The sequence below is a fragment of the Lampetra planeri genome, chromosome 82 (assembly GCF_965212315.1).
Source record: "Lampetra planeri chromosome 82, kcLamPlan1.2.h2, whole genome shotgun sequence".
Lineage (NCBI taxonomy): Eukaryota > Metazoa > Chordata > Hyperoartia > Petromyzontiformes > Petromyzontidae > Lampetra > Lampetra planeri.
The window spans coordinates 1,535,733-1,550,797 of NC_136186.1; the positions used below are offsets into that span (position 1 = coordinate 1,535,733).

The window sequence follows — 15,065 nt, forward strand, 5'->3', positions numbered from 1 at the left end:
ATCGCTTAAATATACAAATGTGTCGTTGAAACCCGCCACCACCTGACAAAGCTAAATAGTAAGGGTTGTCACGTAAACAGAACATGCATATTTGTCACTAGTACAGCACACCGGTGTGTTGGAGAGCCAAGCCACAACATTTACAATCTGAGTACGACGTTTCTCCTGTAATTAAAACTAGCTTCATCAGTCGACAGTCAGATTTGGGAAGTCTCACTGTTTCGTTCCTTATATAGAAGCATTGATATGTTGACCACGCAGCTGCGCTCTATTGAAGTCCGCTGCCCTTTGTCGGCATGCACTCCGATTTATAAATGCAGCAGTGTTTGGATGCACACTCGCGTGTGCATGTCTACTCGTCTGTGTTTTTTAAAAAACCAATCAGGTCTTTATTGATTTGCAAGAATATTGACATTAAAACTCGCATTACATTTTTTCATCAATTCGCTTGGTCAAACGGTTTAGAAACTTGGAAAATCATTTCACTTTCAGGAATTCAACAGTTATAAAATCTTCTCAAATAAAACACGTAAACATCGATAAATCATTCCCAATTGACGTCCTTATCGATTGAAGCCATTCGTCCTGAAGTAATAAACACAATAGACAGGAAGAACAAGTCCAAAGGGTTCACATAATGCACACGCTTAATGTACATTGCTACAGTAACCCCCCCCCCCCCCACATTGTGCAAGAGCGCAGCTGCGTGGTCAACACATTTTCGCTTCAATATAAGGAACGAAACAGTAAGACTTCACAAATCTGGCTGTCGCCTGATCAAGCTAGTTGTAATTACTGCCGAATCGTCGTACTCAGATTGTAAAGGTTGTGGCTTGGCTCTCCAACACACCGGTGTGCTGTACTAGTGACGAATTGGCATGTTTTGTTTAGGTGACAACCCTTACTAGTTGGATGTGTCGGGTGGTGGCGGGTTTGAACGACACATTTATATATTTATGCAATCTAACCCAAACACCTCTATTATGGATGTATTTCAGAGGTAAGTCCGATAAATTGATAGCAGTTTACAGACCATTATAAATATGCAAACAAACAACATGCACATAATTATGCCCATCTGTATTCAAACAGAAGCCAGCAATAATGCAGTGAAATGCACATTAATATTTAGGTTTAAGCACAATGTCTACATGAGCTTAGGTGTGTTGCTAGATATGGAGAGCATTACTTTCAAGAATAACAATTGAATGCAAGGAAGTTTATGAAGAAAATGCAAATGATTCTAGAGAGATTTCATTAATGGGATGAATAATCCAAACCAGTGTGCCGTAGCAAAGACAAACAAATGGAAGTATGATCTTTAAACATACTTCATGCAAATAAACTAAAATAATAACTTCACAACACGCATTAAACATGAGGCCAAGCGTTTGGAGTGGAATTAGAATCGCATGCGTTTGTGTCATTCGCATAACGTTCAGTGTTGTGGGGCATCTAAGATTCATATCGTCAGTTTAACTTGTGAAAATAATAACAAAACCCAGCTATCCGAGTCTGCTACTGTGTGTATGTCCATGGATATGTACTGCTGTGTATGTCCACTCGTGTGTTTATTTACACTCTTTGATGTGGATATGTACATGCGTGCATGTGCGTGTATAGGTATGTATAATCATGTGTTCACACCCCGCATATAACCGCTCCGGCGTGGCCGGCTCCACAAACAGACACCGATGCCTTGCTGTGTATGGTTTGGCCGTTTAGGTATGTTGCTAGATATGAGGAGCGTTACTTCCGAGAAAAACAATTGAATGCAAGGAAGTTAATGAAGATAATGCAAATGATTCTAGAGATATATCATAAATGGGAAGAATAATCCGAACCAGTGTGCCGTATCAGAAGTAAACAAATGGAAGCAAATAAACAAAACTGATTACTTTACTACACTCAATCTAGATTTGAAGTTTTCATGACTGGAGGGATCCATACTCTTTGGTTCTTTAGGTAAAGTCACGTAGGTAGAAACATAAAAAATTTAACAAAAACATATATATCACGAGGTTTCGTTGTGATATATTATTAAAATTATCCAGCTGGATTATATTTTCCGCGATTCATTATTTTTTGTTTTATTTGATAATTTTTCTATCTACGTGACTTTGCCGAAAGAACCAAGGGTATGGATTCCTGCAGTCACGACAGCTTCAAATCAAGATCACAATTACTGTCATCAACTTTTAATACTCATCTAAATGGTATAGCTTGTAAGGCTGTGTGCATTTGCATTGCTGTGTATGTTCACTTGTCTTTGGCTCGTGTGTGTGTGGACATGTGTGTGATATAAGCATTGTACAGTTAACAAACTATTAGATAACTTTACGTATACGATAAACCATAACAGTAGAAACACTACAACAAGAGAAGCATTCGTGTGTGTACGTCTACTGCTTTGTCTGTATGTACACCCCTGTATATTACAACTAGTGTGTGAATGCACGCTGCTGTATATATATATGTATACAGTCGTGTTTGGAAGCACACTCGTGTGTGCATGTCTACTCGTCCATGTTCTTTTTAAGGAAGGATATAACGAACGATCAGTTATCTTTAAAAACAAATCAGGTCTTTATTAATCTGCAAGAATATTGATGTTAACACTCGTATCAAAATATTAATCAATCTTTTTTTGGTCAAACAGTTAAGGAACGAGACAATTATTTTACTTTCAGGAATTCAATAGTTAAAAAATCTTCTCAAAATCAAACACGTAAACGTCTATTTGTCATTCCCCATTGACGTCCTTATCGATAGAAGCTATCCATCCAGAAGTGAAAGCCATCAAACACAGGAACAACGAACATGAAATCCACGTATACATCCTGGAACCGATCATCTGCAGTAATTATTAAACAATGAGGAAAATGAAATATATATTTTTTAATATTGAGCAAAGATATGATCACAGTCTTTCTCAAACTTTGGCTCCACAAGACCACTTAACTACGAGAGTAAAATCAGGAATTGAACCACCTCACAACCACTGCACATCACACCACATCAACAAGTAATCCGATAGGTAACTGCTCCACATTCAATGCAATTACCGTGAAAACACGTGGAAAATTAAAACACATACGTACACAAAGCACTGTACATACACAGCAGTGTAAAAACACACGAGACTTTCTGCTATAGACTAATAATGGTTATAATGATAAACAACACTTACAAACTACACCATCCAGATGGGTATCCATAGCAATTCTAACCATTTAAATTGATCAAATATAACAATTCACTTTCGTTGTCTAGACACACAGTGGTCCTTAAATATTTTCATTAAACCACGTCAACACATGCACCTCTTAACTTAAGTATACCACGATCAACATTGTGATATTTTAGATGGTATTTCACAGTTATGGCCGATATATTAATATTAGTTTACAGAATGCACAACGTCCAAGCCGCCGACCTGTACCACGTTGTGCATTCTTTTGAGCCCCGCCCCCCTCCCTCCCGATACGTTCCATTCATTGGCTACCACATTCTGATGAGCTCCGCCCCCCCTCTCCTCCCCCCTCAACTTGCTCTTAAGGGATTACATCTTGAATCATTGCCTCACTTGATGCAGCAAATCTGGCTGTGACGGTCCCACCTGATGACGGAGACTTGTGTTGCCTCCGAAACGTCGTGATTTTTATTTTTATTTTACTTTCATTAATTTTAATGTTTTACCTACGTGACTTTACCGAAAAAACCTAAGAATATTCCCTCCAGGACATTGCTCACATCCACTGCAGCGTTAACGTCCGGCACCGCCGATGAGGTAGCAGATTGTTTTTACAGAACTTTACTTGTGGCTGGGGAATTCCAAACAACAGGGGGCTCTTCTTCTGAGAAAAAAAACGAATCAAGGGGGCGTGGGAGCGTGGCGTAAGGTGTGGAAAGCTCTAAGCCCCAGGCTACCGTGGGCACACCTCCCAATCAACGGGAGACGAGGAGTGGTCGTTGCTCATGCATCCACCGAAGATGAATATCAGTCGAGGGATGAAAGCAAGGCAAATGAGTTAGATTCATTCTATGACCTCCTACATAATAATCCCATGATACTCGTATGTATGGATGTCATATGTATATATATATGCGAACCTAGGGACGGAAATGCGAACTGGGGGTGAGGGTTAAATTTCGATTTAAAGCTTTCGTGACTGCAGGGATTCATCTTCTTGGTTCTTTCGGTAAAGTAACGTAGAAGGGAAGTAAAAAAATAATAAAAATAAAACATAATAAAATAAAATAATTCTCACGACGTTTCGGCTACAACGCAAGCAGCCGTCTTCAGGTGAAGAATGAGACAATGCCAAGCTAGGGGCTTATATATAAGCTGAGTTGGAGGTGGAAGAAGAAGAGAGCCTTAACAAAGGAATGTGCATATGAAGAGGAATTTAGCATATTCATGGGAAATGCGTAGGAGGTGGGCAGGGGGGTTTCAAAGTCATATTATGCCCATGCATTATGCAGGATCAGCAGCACCAAGGGGGGTGCAGGAAGTAGCATTAACAAAGGAAAGGAATGTTAATGATATGTAGCTGCAGTTACTAAACAACCACGTAGAAAACTAAAGTATAAACTACATAAAAAACTGTTTCCGGTCCCGCGCACAACCAGCACTGCACCACGTGATGCGCCAGCCGGGATCGTGGGGGGCGGAGCCTCGCGCTAGTGACGTCACCTCTGTTACGTCACAGCCACGCCTCCACCCACAGTCGAGAGGAATGCACACGAGGGAGCAGCAGAAGAAACCTTTTGAGAGCGAATCCTCAACGAGGTGAGCGACCCTGTTGACGATGAATGTGGTTTCTTTTTATTTTACATTTCGACTACAAACTAAAGCTTCATTATTTTTATATGTTCATAATTCAATTTTCAGCAATTTTGCTGTGGATTTCACACCTAACGATGATTGCTTGTGTTGCAGTCGAAACGTCGTGATAATTGTATTGTTTTATATTCATATTATTTTATTGTTTCCCTTCTATGTGACTTCACCGAAAGAACCAATAATATGAATCCCTGCAGTCACGAATGCTTTAAATAAAAATTCAATGTAGAACTGTTAGGATACTTGGCATTCCCTGAAATGTTGCTGTTACTGTCGTTGTTTAGACCCCAAGCGAGTCAGCATTTAAAACGAGTATAACTAATCCGTTTAAATCTCATAGAATATTAATAACATGTCTACAATTATTGTGTTCTGATTGCTGGTACAATTGTGCCCTACATTATATGTACTGAATGTTATTCAACAATTGGGGAGGAATCTGCCTTTAAGTTCAGACCCTAGACGCTGCCATAGTTGCCTCCAATCTGTGGTGTCACAGCCACATGGGTGGTACCTCTGACATCAAGTGACCTACGACGTCATGCTCGTATTATAACAAATCATTTAAGTATGGTCATATGACCCTAATGACCTACAATGCATATGGGTCATTTATCAAGCAGTCGATTAATACAAATGGGCTGTACATGAACATGCATGTCTGGATTAGAGGTGAAATATCATTGTTAAGTCAGCTACTTAGCTGTGCCTTTTTACACCTGATGAAGGAAGCTTGTGTTGCCTCCGAAACGTCGTGATATTTTATTTCTATTATTATTTCGATAAATGTTTGTTATTTATTTTTATTATTTATCTATTTTTACCTACGTGACTTTACAAAAAAAAAACCCAAGAGTATAGTCACGATAGTGATTAGATTGGTACAATGAGTGTTCAAATATGTATTAATTAAGAGGATGAGTGATTCAAAAGGTTGCTAAATCTGAGCGTTGTTCCAACCTCCACAGGCCATCCAACTTCAAACAAAATCTACTCCTTCCCAACAACATGGACGGACAAATCACGTGGGCTGAGATCTTGGATAACTATGAGGGTAAGTCCCAGATACCTGCATCACATAAATTATATGCGGAGGAGGAGGCTCCTTGATAAATGATTTTTCGTAGACATGGCTTGGTGGTAATGGGAAGACGTAATGATCGAGTGTGGCAAAGAGGATGGGTTTAGATTTGAGTTTCTGCCATCTTTGTTCAAACTGGGGTCTCAAGCTTATGTAATTTACGGTCTCAAAATGCCGACAAAAACATGACTTGTAAAGTTTTACTGCCATGTGATGAATATTTCTCAATAGCAGGTCCTGTTGGTGGTAAGAGGTAATTGCTGGGATCTCAAAATTAGTTCTGTGAAACTCCATGTCCTTCGTTCTCTAATTCATTACTCGTCCTTGGAATGAATTTTCTGTTCTTCATAGCCCGGGAGTCGGCGTGCCAGTCGACCACGTGGGGGGACGTTATGGATAAGGTGGACCCTTTCCCAGGCCAAAGTTACAAGAATCGCTCCCCAAAGGTGTGTATGGGTTCTAGATTTGAAGCTTTCGTGACTGCAAGGATTCATACTCTTAGTTATTTCGGAATCACGACGTTTCGGAGGCAACACAAGTCTCCATCCCAGGTGGGACCGTCACAGCTGAATTTGCTGTATCAAGTGAGGCAGGGATTCCAAGATGCAAGTTCTTAAATACAAGTTAAGGGGGGAGGAGCTTATCAGAATGTGGTAGCCAATGAATGTAAAGTATTGGGAGAGGGGGCGGGGCTTAAAGAGAGCACGATGTGTATGGGGTCTGTAGAGTTAAAACACACGACATTGTCTCGAAAACTAGCACACCATGTCACCACACCATCACACCAAAATATTACGACACCAATTCTCCCCATCACCTTTCTCATCATACTACACGACCACCAATTCAATACACCATATTAGAGCCTCATCATGCCTCTATACCTTCACAATACACCATCTCTCGAGAACATTCCACTACTTCTCCTCTCCATATCACAACATCATGTCCCGACACCATCACCGCATCTCTTCACCGTCCCACTCATGCAGGCACTTGAAGTGGCCATTTATTACCAATGAAGACAGAATGATATCAGGCAGTCACATGAATTATGTCTGTGTGTACTAAGCAAGTTTGAATGACTGAATGTGGGTGGCTGCATCTGTACCTACATGTGTGAGTATGTTTTTTTGTTTGGGTTCATGTGCACGTCCACGTTTGCGTGCCTGTGGGTATGAATGTTTGCTTGCATGGGCATGTCTGAATGTTCCTTTGCTTATCTTTGCTTGATCAGAGGATAATTGGGGAGTTGAAAGACGTCAGCGGGGTGAAGCATCTCCAGGAAAAGAACCTTGGCAAAGAAAGATGCACCATGGAAGAGGAGCGCCTCTTTGAGGTGCAGCGCATTGCCAGGGCGAAGTGTCGCACAGAGGAAAAGTACTTCCGAGACTATCTCCTCAAGAAGCGCATCATTCAAGTGAAGTACTTCATTGATGAGAAGCATCATCTCGAGATGAAGTGTCCTGAGGAGAAGAATCTGGAGGAGGAGGAGTGTCTCGCCAACGTGAAACGCGTCGAGGAGGATAAGCGCCTTGAGCAGGAGCAGCGCCTCGTCAGCATTACTACCACCGCCACCACCGCCATCACCGCCACCACTGCCACCACCACCGCCACCACCGCCGTCACCACTGCCACCACCACTGCCACCACCGCTACAACCTCCCCTGCCAACGCCACCATCGCCAACGCCACCGCCGCCACCACCACCGCCTCCACCACCACCACCGCCACCGCTGCCGCCGCCACCACCGCCACCACCACCACCGCAGTAACCACCACCGCAACCGCTGCTGCCGCCACCGCATCCACTGCCATCACTGCCACCACCACCGCCACTACCGCCACCGCCACTGCCACCGCCACTGCCACCGCCACCACTTCTGCCACCACAACCACCGCAGTAACCACCACCACCACCGCTGGCGCCGCCACGACCGCTACCGCCACCACCACCGCTGCCATCACCACCGCCCCCGCATCCACCTCTGATATTCCTGTGCAGGGCCTGATTGCTCCAAGCTTTGGAGAAGAGTGCTTCCAAGCAGAGAAGATAGAGAAGAAGACAGAGGTGGAACAGGAAGAGGAGAAGGTGGAGGTGGTGGAGGACGAGGAGGTTGAGGAGGAACAAGAGGAAAGAATAGAGAAGACAGAGAATGGAGAGAAGATGGTGGTGGAGGACGAGACAGAGGAGGAGATGGAGGACGAGACAAAGCAGGAGGTGGAGGAGGTGCAGGTGGTGGAGGTGGTGATGCAGGGAAAGAAGAGGAAGCGAGGGGGCCTTGCTCGCGTGGCGAGAGCGATCACCTCACTCTTCCGCCGCGTGCTGCTGTGTGGTGGCATGTCCACCACACAGTAGGGGTGGTTGTTGTGGTCGTGGATCGCTGCCAACCATAACCACTATCACCAGACTACCCACCCACCCCGTGATACATGCCACCCACCCACACACCCTGTGATACACGTCACACACACACACCACATGGTTCCCCGGAGAGACGGGGCCACTGGGACCACAGCTGTGGAAGGAATCTGAGCAGCAGATGCCAGGACTACAGTGGGGAACGACTGCTATCAAGACACCTCACACAACAAACACACACGGGACTAGCCAAAAAACATAGCCGTCCCCATCCTGGGCCCCTTCCATGCTGGTTTTCATCCAGGCAGTCCTCATGGGGTGACCTTGCCATGGTTTCCAGGACATGGAAGGGGAAGCTGACCCAGGATGAGAGAGCTAGAGGGGTCTTGTACAGACAATTGACGAAACCTGCCACGTGGCAAGCCCCAGGGCCACTCTTGTAAAGAATAAGATTCAATACCATTGTTGTTGCTGGTACTATAAAAACTTTGTGAAATAAACCCATGATGACACAACATAACGTTGAATTGCTTGCAAGTGCTGTCTGTGTTGGGTAAATGTGCCTTGGCTCGGATGTGAGGTGTCCCAGCTGTGTGTGTGGCAGTACAAGTGTAATGAGCGACTTCCACGACACGTCACATAGAGGGTACTTCTTCTTTATTTCTCACAGTGGGCACAATACAGGCCAACACTGGTTCTTCCTCTCACTGAATATAACTCTCGGCAATAACACCTCTAGTGGCTGCACGCAGAGCCGATCACTCGGCGTGGTCTTCCCAGGACAGCAGGTGTCACTTTGTCATGTCAACAGGTGTAACCCTGTCATTACACAAGGACAAACATATGAGAGACGTTTTGGGAAATGGTCCTTCTTCAGAGAAAATACAAATAGTGGTGGGAAAATATATTCAGGTGAATCGCCTCCTGCACAACACTGCCACTCTACTCCACTTCCCCACTGCCCCATTGACCTCTTTCCCTCTGCCCCTTTGCCGCACTGCCCCCTCTGCTCCACTGTCCCACTTCTCCTCAGGTCCAATGCTCCACTGCCCTTCTACTCCACTGCACCACTGCCCCTCTCTTCACCTTCTGCCACAGTAGTTGAAACAAATAGTTCAGTTTCTTAAACCCCCCTGCCTCTTATTCTTAGGTTTTTTCGGTAAAGTCACGTAGGTAAAACATTGAAATTAATAAAAGTAAAATAAAAATAAAATAAAAATCACGACGTTTCGGATGCAACACAAGCTTCCGTCTTCAGGTGGAACCGTCACAGCCACGACAGCGGTATCAAGTAAATGAGAGATTGCAGGAGCTACCACTCCGTATATATAATGGTTGGAGAGGGGGGGGGGGAAGCGGAATAAAAAGTGTGATGTACTTGCCGCTTCCCCCCCCCCTCTCCAACCATTATATATAAACGGAGTGGTAGCTCTTGTAATCTCTCATTTACTTGATACAGCTGTCGTGGCTGTGACGGTTCCACCTGAAGACGGAAGCTTGTGTTGCCTCCGAAACGTCGTGATGTTTATTTTATTTTACTTTTATTAATTTTAATGTTTTACCTACGTGACTTTACCGAAAAAACCTAAGAATATGAATCCTTGCAGTCACGAAAGCTTCAAGTCTAGTCTGAAGTATCAAAATAACTTTTAAAAAATCAGATTTTTATTCATCTGCAAAAAAATTATGAACGTTAATAATGCTGTGCATGCACACTCGCGTGTATGTGTACACTGCATTGTATGTCTGTATGTACACCCCTGTATATGCACACTCATGTGTGTATGCACACAGCTGTATATATATATAGTGGTGCTTGGATGCACACTCGTGTGTGCATGTCTACTCGTCAGTGTTTTTTTAAGGAAGGATATTGTAGCAATAACGTACGATCAGTCATTTTTTAAAAAACAAATCAGGTTTTTATTAATCTGCAAGAATATTGATGCTGAAACTTGTATCGAAATCTTTATTAATATTCGTTTGGTCAAACAGTTAAAGAACGAGACAAATTATTTTATTTTCAGTAATGTAATAGTTTAAAATCTTCTCAAAATCAAACACGCAAACGTGGATTTATCATTCCCCCATGACATCCTTATCGATTGAAGCTATTCATCCTTAAGTCAAAGCCATCAAACACAGGAACAACGAACCTGAAATCCACGTACATCCTGAAACCGATAATCTGCTGTAGTTTTTATTAAACAATGAGGAAAATGCTTTTTCTCATAATGAGCAAAGTTATGATCACAGTCTTTCTCCAACTTTAGCTCAACAAGACCACTTCACAACGAGAGTAAAAACAGGAATTGAACCACCTCACAACCAGTGCGCATCACACCACATCAACAAGTAATCCGATAGGACTACGAAGCACCACCTTAACGTGACAAAATCTGGAATAAATAAGACAGCAAGCTCACATAATTTGCTGTGAGAAGATTGCAACACAAACCACCTCCCAGCATAAGCACCAGCCATTTAACAGCCCCGATGATCCAACTACCAGACGAAGCAATGTATCTATCGAAGTATAAAATTGTTGCCATCCTGAAATAAGTGAGCACTTCTGGAACTTAAAAGGAAGACTTTCATCTGAACACATTATAGAGCATTCACATCACTCTAGCTCGGAGTACTGGAAATCACTGAAAAAATATATCTAAGAGACACGAATATACACAGGGCAACAGTTAACAGATGTACTCAATACGTTTGAGTCTTCAGCCACTCCACTACATCCAGCCATCTCTCCGGATCCAACTTCATGGGGTCGAAAGTGGAATTATCGTCAGCGCTGATTATATCCACTACATCTAGCCATCTCTCAGGATCCAACTGCATGGGGTCGAAAGAGGAATTGTCGTCAGGACTCATTACATCCGCTACATTCAACCATCTCTCAGGATCCACCTGCCTACGTTTGAAAGATGCATTTTTTTCAGCACTTTGAATTTCACTTCTCTATCATTGCGGATATTGTGATGCTTGTTTCGGGGTGATGACCGTGAAAATGTCTTCTCCCCCGTAAAGCAATTTAATGACTTTTCATCCGAGTGTGTTTTCTGGTGCCTGGGAGGATCTGATTTCAGTGCAAATGCCTTCCCGCACACAGAGCAATTGAACGGCTTCTCGCTCGTGTGTGTTTTTTGGTGACTTTGAAGATTTTGTTTCAGTGAAAATGCCTTCCCACACACAGAGCAATTGAATGGCTTCTCACTCGTGTGTGTGTGGCGCTGTGGAAAGGTTATCTGCTCCATGTGACTGATTCTTCAGTGACAGTAGTGGGTGTTTTTTAGAGTAAAATGCACCCTCTAAGCTGCGTGCATGTCTGGCTCAAATCGTCAAGAAGCTAACTTTTTACCAACGTCTAACGGAGACACAGTAACGTCTCGGAAGTCGGACTACACACGCGATTACCAGTTTATCCACTAACAAAGACACTTACTTGTTGATGCACGGCGTATCGATGTCCCTGTAACCCGTCTGAAGAGATCGCCACGAACTCTCCCGAAGCGAAGTCGCCAACCAGTCGCCAAGCAATCGTGCTCGCCAGGCTGGGTCTCGTGGAAGAAGGGTTATCTGCAGAGCGGGGAGTCTAGCGTCTATCCTCAGCAAAATCCCTCTCGAAATGATCTTGAGGTCTGATTTTAAGCCCCTTATAACTTCGCTCTCGCATTCAAATCCTTTTTTCTCGACTTGGCCTATTATGGACCTTGCATTCAATTGCTAATTTTACATTAACAATCCGCATATCTAGCAACATAATACGTATGTACATCTCACTGCAAAATTGTACACTTCCGTTTGAATAAGGATGTGCATCTCCATGCATAATTCCGTGCTTCGTGTTAATTTGCTAATATTCACCCCCAATGTCCTCTAAACTGCTGCAAGTTTAGAGGATTATAAAGCGACATACAGTCTGAAATATCAAAATTGGTGATTTCGCGCTTGATTTGGAATAAAATGTGCAAGTTTATACTGTACTGACTTTGTTTTATAAATATATTTAATGACAATCGTGTTGAGCGGGGTGCTTCTAGAAAACGAGTGTTATATATTATAATTTCTGCCATGAACTTTAAATAATGATCTGAATGGTTTAGCTTGTAAGCGTGGTTTATTATAATGTCCATATTAAAGGTTTTTTTGGGTTAGATAGCTTAAATATATAAATGTGTCGTTGAAACCCGCCACCACCCGACAAAGTCAACTAGTTAGGGTTGTCACGTAAACAGAACATGCAAATTTGTCACTAGTACAGCACACCGGTGTGTTGGAGAGCCAAGCCACAACATTTACAATCTGAGTACGACGTTTCTCCTGTAATTAAAACTAGCTTCATCAGTCGACAGCCAGATTTGGGAAGTCTCACTGTTTAGTTTCTTATAGATGTGTTGACGACGCAGCTGCGTTCTTGAACAATGTTGGGGGGGGGCGTGGGATTACTGAGGCAATGTCCATTAAGTGTGTGCATTATGCGAGCCCTTTGAACGTGTCTTTCCTGTCTATCGTATTTATTAAAATAGCCCTACCAACGGTAATTTCTACTGAAGTACGCTTTCCTTTGTCGCCATGCATTTATTTAATGTTTTATTTTAAAGACACATTTATATACGTCAGCGATCTAACCTAACAACATATGTTATGGATGCTATTGGTCCCGAAATCCTACATGTTAAACTCGTGTGTATGTGTTTAATATTTTGGATGTTTTTTAAAATGATAATTGCATTGAATATGGAGAGGTTACCAGCGCCTCGCACCCGTCCAGAGACCTCGTGGGCCTCTGTGGTGGCTACGAGCCTTCCCTCCAGGACATTGCTCACATCCACCGCAGCGTTAACGTCCGGCACCGCCGATGAGGTAGCGGATTGGATTTACAGAACTTTACTCGTGGCTGGGTAATTCCAAACAACAGGGGGCTCGTGAAAAAAAATACTACTGTTTGTATGTACATGGATCTGTACTTCTGTGTATGTCCACTCGTGTGTTTATTTACACTCGTTGATGTGGGTATGCACATGCGTGAATGTGTGTGTATAGGTATGTACAATAATTTGTGCGCACATTTGTTCGTGTAGTAGAACGCAATCCCTTTGCAGGTACACTGCTGTGTATGTACACTCGTGTGTGTATGCGCACTTGTATGCATGTGCACCTGTGTGTGTATGAATGAAGCAGTGTGTATGCACATTCGTGTAAGTTTCTACAGAGCTGTGTATGTCCACTCGTGTGTGGGTGTGTGTACATGGGGTGTATATGTGTACTCGTGTATGATTATGTATTGAAACAAACAAATTATTTTTATATTGTGTCGTACAAATAATATAGGGACAACGTGGTAGGAATGCGCCACCACAACAGGGAACTACAGGGTTGAGACTCCCCGCTCGTGGTGCTAAATGAATGAAAACAGCGCCACTGAGCAGACAGAGCCCCGCCCCTACAGCTCGTGAGTGTGACGTAGTGAGTGTGACCAGCGGACTGCCACGATGCTGCCAGGAAAGGGTAAACTTGTGTGATGGAGATGCTTCACCTGAAACTCGCCTCCACACGTGTTCGCTATGAACATTGTAGCAATAAGGGACGATCAGTCATCTTTAACATAGCAGGTCTTTATTGTTCTGCAAGTAAAGTAACGTTAAAACTCGTAGAAACACATGCACACTCGTGTGTGAATGCACACCGCTGTATATACAGTCGTGTTTGGATGCACACTCGTGTGTGTATGTCTACTCGTCCGTGTTTTTTTTAAGGAAGGATATGGTAGCAATAACGTACGATCAGTCATCTTTAAAAACAAATCAGGTCTTTATTAATCTGCAAGAAAGTTGACGTTAATACTCGTATCGAAATCTTTATTAATAATCATGCTCAAACAGGAAAGGAACTAGGCAAATTATTTCCCAATAGGAATTCAGCAGTTAAAATATATTCTTAAAATCAAACACGTCAACGTCGATTTCCCCTTTGACGTCCTTTTCGACTGAAGCCATTCGTCCAAAGTATAAAATTGTTGTCATTCTGAAATGAGTGAACACTTTGGAACTTATCAGGAAGACATTCATCTGAACACATTATAGGGCATTCACAACATCACTCTAGCTTGAAGTCCTAGAAATCACGAATATGACTCTCCAGCCATTCCACTACGTAAAGCCATCTCTCAGGATAGACAGCACGTGTCACTTTGTAATGTCAACAGGTGTAATCCTGTCATTACACAAGGACACACATTTGAGAGACGTTTTGGAAAATGGCCCTTCTTCAGAGCAAATAAAAATAGTGGTGGGAAAATATATTCAGGTGAATCGCCTCCTGCACAACACTGCCACTCTACACCACTGCCCCAATTACCTCTTTCCCTCTGCCCCTTTTCCGCACTGCCCCCTCTGCTCCACTGTCCCACGTTTCCTCAGGTCCAATGCTCCACTGCCCTTCTGCTCCACTGCACCTCTGCTCCCCTTCTGCCACAGCAGTTGAAACAAATAGTTGAGTTTCTTAAACCCCCCTGCCTCTGTCCATCTAGCAGTAGAAATGGGTATGCCACAATCGAGCAGCAAGGTGTGTGTGGTGGATTAAAGTTCATGAAGAAAATGCAAATGATTCTAGCGAGATTTCATAAATGGGAAGAATAATCCGAACCAGTGTGCCGTAGCAATGGCAAGCAAATGGAAGTATGAACTTGAAAAATACTTCATGCAAATAACCTAACCCTATGACTTCAATACACTTGTAAAATATGAGACTAATATTCCGAATATTGT

At 43.0% G+C, this 15,065-nt stretch overlaps 1 protein-coding gene across 1 annotated transcript in view; it reads left to right on the forward strand.

Moving 5' to 3' along the window:
- LOC144738383 (uncharacterized) overlaps nucleotides 1-15,065 on the forward strand; it is a 95,060-nt gene that overhangs the window by 32,666 nt on the left and 47,329 nt on the right.